Raw genomic sequence first — 7541 nt, 5'->3', positions numbered from 1 at the left:
CTATTGTATTCAAATGTTAAGAGAAAAAAAAAAAGCTTTATACAAAGTATGAAGGAAAGATATATAATTTTGTTGTTAAGTTAAATTTCTATTCAAACTATGAAAAAAAGATATATGCTTGAAATTTATTTTTTATGGTAATTTTTCTATTTATTTATCAGAGATCAAGATTATTAAAATCTAGACATTTAAACGCACTAAAAATCTATAATCCAATTGATGTTAAAATTTTAAATGAGACTGAATTTAGATAATGTGATACATGTGTCTTAAATTTATACTTTTTATTTTATTTTACAATTTTTAAAAAAAGATAATTAGACAGTTATACATTATGAAAAAAGTTCAAACTACTGTAATACTAAATGTTATTTATGTTGACAATAAGTTTCTGTAAATGCAGTGCTTTAAAATTTTTCAAAAAGTTCATTGCTATGTATTTAATACAATGCATATAGATAGCTCTCGGAGGATTCCATACTCCATTGCGGCTATGGCTAAATTCATAGACTCGTGACGATAAAAAATAAGACCCACACCATCTCGAATCATGACATGTCTTCTCAAATTAGAAAGAAAAAAGTACTATATATCAACAATTTTTTCTTCGACAATAACAAAGGCAATAGGTACAATATTCACATCGTCATCTTGTGATACTGGAATCATCAGAACACCATAGTATTTTTCATATACGTATGTGCCGCCTGGCTACACAACTAGTTTACAATGAATACTTTAATAGGTAATATCCTCACCACTAAAATGTCACATTTCCAATTGCTCCATTCTGATAGCGAGGATATTACGACCACTCAACTATATATAACTATAATAAGTATGAGTCTTTACTTACAATTCTTATTGACTTTTCGTTGAACAACTGGTATGTATTTTTTTTATACAAATATGCGCGCGCACACACACAAATACATCACAATTCCTTATCGTACTTTTTACATTTACAAGAATAACTTATACAAGTAATATATATAATTACAATTCCTATTTCTCTTTATAAAATGTGAAATAACAACAACAAAGGTGAGGGAGCATCTAACATAATAAAACAAATAACGTACGCTTAATGTTTGCCTTCTTCGTCTATTTTTCTGAAAAATATTGGATATAGGAAGTGAGAACCAAACCACACAGTCTTCTGTAGAAAAAGGAAATGCTGCAAATTTAATAGAAATAAATGCACCTGGTCAACGCTCATCTCAAGAAAATCTATCTTTAAAAAAGCTTGCATTTCTTATTACTTTATTTTCAAGAAAACCATTTTTCACTTGCTTATATACAAATGCATATTTAAAAACTTCTTAGTCATATATGTTTTGAAAAACCAAGATAAATCTTTAAATCTTTTCTTTAAGGTTCAAAGACACACCTAAAGATTTTCTACCCAATAAATTACCATCTCTCTTTCTTATACATTAAACACATAAACTAATCAAAGGCAATCTGAAGTCAATCTGCCTTTGTACACTAGTAAACACAATCAAATCAAATAATTCAATAACACAAAAGCAAACACATATAAAGCACATAACAAATAGCACATAATCGGATAAATCACGTAGGCATAATATAATAATAAAATAAACACCCAAATAATTCAAACAAATGCATAAGATGTATGCCTATCCTACTGGCCGTGAGCTCACGTGTCGGTTATACTGTAACACCTTAGCTACTAGAATGTCACGCTTCTGACTGCGCCACTCTGATAGCTCGGATATTACGATGACTCTTAAAATATTTAATACTAAAATAGGAGCCTGCTTAAAACTTTAAACCGTATAATCTTTCATAAAGACTTTTTAGCTTAAAAACATAAATACGTACATACAGACCAGATACAATATTTACAAATCATATACATATATATACATAGAATTAATTCACAAGCCTTACATATCGAAATTCCTATCCCTCTTACATTAATTATAAAGATAAAGGCGAGGGAAAAATAACTAATACAACATAATGCATCGTATAAACGGAAAAGTAATAAACTTCCGAACTTCGTCGTCCGTATCCTGAAAAATGAAAAACCTATAGGAGAGTGAGAACATCGTCCTCGCTGGTTCTCACTATAGGGTTAGAGAATTGCTATAATAAGAAACGTAAAATAATACTGTTTTCAATATATAGTGATCGTTGCGCGCCTTATGTATCCTTTCAAAAATCAGATATTTACATTCAAAAATCTGAAATTCTTTCTAAAGGAGAAATCCATTAATTCTTCAAAAATCCAAAATCTTTTCCTTTTGTATCAATTATTAAAAGTTTTTCCTAGACAATATGGATGACCAAGCTGTTCCAAGCATAGATTAATTAAGTCTATGCTGACCCAATTTTCTTTTTCATAATTTACTAAACCAAAAACATAAACCACTCACAGGCTTCGCCCCATCGCATAATCAATCACGGCCCTAGGCCCAAACAATTCAATCAACAGCCAATTCAGCACAATTCCAACCAATTTCAGTCACAAAGACAAGTAAGAAGGTTCAAACACAAACAAGCAGTTACATCAAGTAGATCAATTAGCATATAAACATAATTATTCACCTAGGCAAACCAATTACAATGTGCACACCCAAATAATGTCACATAGATGCATCTGATGAATGCTTGCCCTATGGCTGATGAGTCTCATCTGTCGGTTATAAAGTCAACCCGACATTTCCGGCTGCTAAACCCTGGACAATCCCCCATGCGTGCATCCCCAAGAGTCTATGCATAGTTTTTTCTCAACTCATAATGAAATTCTACTCATTGGGGGAAACTTCCGGGGAGTTAAAGTGACCGGCCACATCTTGCGACGTAGGGTCAACAGAGTATCGAGTCTCAACCCGGAGCAAGTGGTGGCAAGCTACTGCGTCTACCCAAGAAAACTCGTATCTCAGATAATAAGAAGTGCATACTCAAATAATCATTCATATTCAATTCAATTAATCTCATTATAGCTATTTATCTTCACACATGCAGTGTGTAAGCACTTCCCTTCCCTTAAGTTTTTTAAAATTCTTAAAAATCATGCTTTCTTGGTTTGAATTAAATCAAGTGAAATCCAAATAAAACTAAATCATTTAGAACAAAAACCAATCTGTTTGAACCAAAATCAAATCTTCAATACCATTCCTTAAAACCAATTCTTTAACTTTTCCAAAACATCGCTAACGGAGTCATTCGATCAAAATCCATTTTCTTTTAAATTCATTGAAACTTCTCCGAAAGAAATTCTTGAGTCAAATTTCAAAATGTAAACCCTTCTCCCATTCAAAATAGCCTCAAAGCATAAGACTTTTCTAAATGACTTGCACCCAAAATATAATACTTTTCTTAAGAAACAAAGCTCAATCATAATTCTCTTTTCAATAATTCAATTCAAAACAGAATTCATCATTTTCTTAAATAATTCAAGTAAATAATATAAGTCTTAAATTCATAATTTTCTAAATTACACTTCAAATAAAGTTTCGAATTTTATAGAAATTTTGGCAACACCTCCCCTAAAACTTGGACTTTGCCACCATTTCCGGGTCCCAACCAAAACATTCCGCAACCCTTTCCAATAGGTTTAAAACCAAATCAGTTTCCAATAAAATAGAATTCAGACTTTCAAATATAGAAATCATTTCAAAACTAAACCAGTTTCAGCAACCTCCACTTTAACAAAATCCGTCAATAATTAAATCAATCAACAACCATATTCATCCAAGACAAACTAGACAATTCATAAGGCTCGCATAAATCACCAAAAATGTATTTTGCACATCAATATCAATTTATAACATTCCAATTACAGAAGTAAGTTTTTAGGAAAAGCCCCTATCTCGACAAGTCGAAACCATAACCCAAACGCGTCAACTGAACTCTTTTCTCTCAGCCCAAAATCAATGACAACCGAAACCTCAGCTCCGCTTGCTTTCTCAATAGCAGAAACAGCCTTAATCGCAACATGCAAACTTAGTTTCTAATTCCTAAACACATTAATATCACGAAAACCTTAAAATATATAATGGAATACTAATGGCAAGGATTGTGAGATAGAGACACTTATTGGAATAAAAGAACGGCGTAGTAGCCACTCCGAACTTTTCTGGTAGCAACTCTGACAGTGGTCAGAAGCTCCGGTGGTTCAGCAACAACCTCAATTTCGACATGCAACCCCATAAAAATAATCCTACAAAATCCATGCATCAGAATCCTCAACCACAGATAACCAAAATGATTACAGTAAGAGCTTCAGAGCACAAGCAACTTACTGTGAAAAAGAAGAATGACGGAAGTGGAGCAGCAGCTCCGACGGCAACCTCCGGCAGCAACGACGGAGACAGCTTCACGAACGGCAACACAGTTCGGCAACGGGTCGGGCTAGGCAGACCGGCAGTGATGGCTTCACGGACGTGAATGGGTGCGGCAGTCTCCAGGCCCACAACCTTCTCCCTCACTCGCGAGCCCTCTCTCATTAAGGCTCTGTTCCCGACGGCGACGTGGCGTGGTGCGGCGTGACGAACGGTGGCGACGGCGCAGGTGATGCGACGGTGGCAGTGCGGACAGCTCCTCCTCCCTTGACGCTCTCCCTCTCTCTCAGATCTCCCTCTTCTCTGTCAGCAGCGGCGGCGGCGACAGTGGCAGTGAAGCTCACTGCGCCGCCTTCCCTTCTCCCCCTTCTCCTTGCTCTCCGCGGCCCCTCCTTCCATCTTCCCCTTTCTTCTTTCTTTTTCTTTCTTTCTGTGACATACATTGGGGTGTGGGTTAGTGTTGTTTAGTTAGTGTTTGGGGTAGATTGAAAAATTTTAATAAAAATAGGGGTAATAATATAATTTTATAAAATAAATAAAAAGATAGAATAATAATTAGAAATTAAATTAAATATAAAGTATTCATTTTTAAAAATACCTTTTAATTACTAATCTGTAAATTATTTTCAGTTAAATACTAATTTAATAAAAATTAGAGATAAGTAAATTAATTCTCTTTTATTTATAAAATAAGGTTAAAAATCTAGATATTAAATTAATACATATAAAAATAATCTTAAATAAATATAATAGATCATAAATAATTTATTAATAACTTTTCAAAATTCGGGGTCGTACATATACTGCTAGACCCAATACATCCGTTAGCTATCTCGAACATTATCTCTCTGTCGGACATCCCTAAGAGGAATATAATTGAGAAAGTGTGCCCTACCACCTTCTCTTTGAGGTAGCGCTATCCGGGATATAGTGTCCGACCATACTTAGCGATCAAAGAGAGACTGTGATGCAACAAAAAGGAAATCCTCAACCTAACTCGTCCACACCAAAGCCAGAAATTGAATCAAAGGGAATTATCAACCTTCTATCTAATTCTCGATGTAACAAGAGAGGAAATTCTCAACCCCACTCGTCTATCCGTGAGTAGGGCAAAGCCACCATACTCACCCTGAGCGGGACGAGCCATCATCCCTATAACATTAATAACGCAAGCAGGACAAAACCCACGTCCTTGCTAATTCAATTATCATATCACATTTATAATCATTTTCATCATAATCCTCATCAACCAAAACATCATCTTAATTATAGTCGTCATCAATATCATTATTAATCGTATCATTATCTCTTACATATACCTCAAATTAATCTCATCTCTCATCTTAAGCCTCATATGAATCTCACTTTTATCATAAACCTCGAATCAAAATATCGTTTCTCATCATCGTTCTCATACTAGACATAATTCTCATCATGATCATCAACTCTACTCTACTTCCTACTCTGCATAATTTTATGTTCACCGGGTTAGGCTTTGGTTGTTACGTACAGCTTGTAGATATGAGACGTCTAATAAGATACTCTAGACTCAAAGTCAAGAATACAACTAACTCAAGTACAACATAAATATTTATAACAACCTCAATCTAACTTAAGCACTTCAACTTTTTCTCATTCAATCTCATCACAACATTATTCAATTATTCACCTTATATGCTTATTAACAAACCAAACTTCCATAATCCTCAAGTTCAAGCAACATTCACAATAACACTTCTCAAACCCTTTTCTTCTGCAACTAATACCCATCAAACTTCATCCATGTTCAAGCCTAAACCATATTCATCCTTCCTAACACCCAACAACTCATCAAACAACCAATATTCATCTTAACTATCACATGACTTTTCTCCATCTAAAATCACACAATTTGTCATCATATTCCTTAAAATAACTTTTTTCTCTCCACTCTTATGTTTAATTCCATTAAAACCTCAAACTCATTCTTTCTATTCCCAAGCCTTTAAGTTAATAAGTAATACCTTTTTAAATCTTTAATTAATTAATTAAATCCTTTTCAAGTTAACTTTAATTACTTTATTTCTTTTCATTATTAATCAAGTAAGTTAACTCACCAATCAATTTCACTCAAACTCTTATAAAAATTTTGGCTGAATCTCTCCTAAAATTCAGACTTTTTCACTCTTCAAGTGTTCCAACCAAACCAATATCTCTCAAACCCTTATTAACCATTTTCAACACCAAATAATTTCTCAATATAAATATTCTTGGTTTGTTATCTTTAATCGTCTTTAAATTATTAAAATTTCATACATTAGGGTATTTACCAATTACTACCATTGTTAGGTGTATATACGAAAAGTTGCAGCAGTTGTGTGTCAGGAAGGGCAAGGAGGCACAGTCACAACTGGTGGTTGGAGAACAATTATCTCAGCGACTCCTTACTACTATCAAAAAGAATAAAGAAGAACTATCAAAGATGCGCATCACACATTGCAATATGAGGGCCTCAGTGTTTACAATGGGAGAGTTTCAGAGTCGCTTGAGTGTTGGAGTTATATTTTCTATCATGTCCAATTGAGCTTATGTACATATAATTGTGGTCTTTTCTTGTCACTTCATTACTCGTGTCATCATGCACTTGCAGCTTGCGCAGCTACAAGTATTGAGTGGGGGGAGATTTGTTCATACTTTATAGGCAAACCATCATCTTCAAGGTGTATGAGGTGGAGTTCTCACCAATCTTAGATGAGAAGCTATGGCTGGATTGGTACGAGACCTGTTCGCGTCCTAATTCAGTCATACGTCGGAATGCAAAAAGAAGGTCAATTTTTACAAGACTAAAGAATGAGATGGATGAGGTTAAGCATGCAGAGAAAAGGTGTGGCTAAAGTCAACCTTCCTCAAGTAAAGGAGAATGACGTTCGATGGTGTAAGGGTGTGACTAACTCGTTTAAAAAGTACGAGGCGAAACCTCTGTTAAAATAAAAAATAAATTAATAATTGACATTAATAGTAAATTTAATTCCTAAAAATAGGTTTCATGTTACTAAAATAAATGAGATCAAATTATGCAATGTCCTGAACTAAAATTGATTACATGCCCTCTCTCCTAAATATAATTATATAAATCAAATCGAATAAAATTTAATTTACACCAAATACATAATATAAATCAAATCAAATTTGAATTACTAAGATACACACTAAATCGAATTCATTAATTTCGATTTAGTAGGGCAC

General features: G+C 33.8%; 1 long non-coding RNA gene across 1 annotated transcript in view; it reads right to left on the bottom strand.

Moving 5' to 3' along the window:
* LOC110264530 overlaps nucleotides 6181-7541 on the bottom strand; it is a 23268-nt gene continuing 21907 nt past the window's right edge. Inside the window, exon 3 of the long non-coding RNA XR_002350711.1 lies at nucleotides 6181-6192. This is a non-coding gene — a long non-coding RNA (uncharacterized LOC110264530). The remainder of the gene's footprint in view (nucleotides 6193-7541) is intronic.

The sequence above is a fragment of the Arachis ipaensis genome, chromosome B07, assembly GCF_000816755.2.
Source record: "Arachis ipaensis cultivar K30076 chromosome B07, Araip1.1, whole genome shotgun sequence".
Taxonomy (NCBI): Eukaryota; Viridiplantae; Streptophyta; class Magnoliopsida; order Fabales; family Fabaceae; genus Arachis; species Arachis ipaensis.
This window is presented reverse-complemented; position numbering and strand designations above follow the sequence as displayed.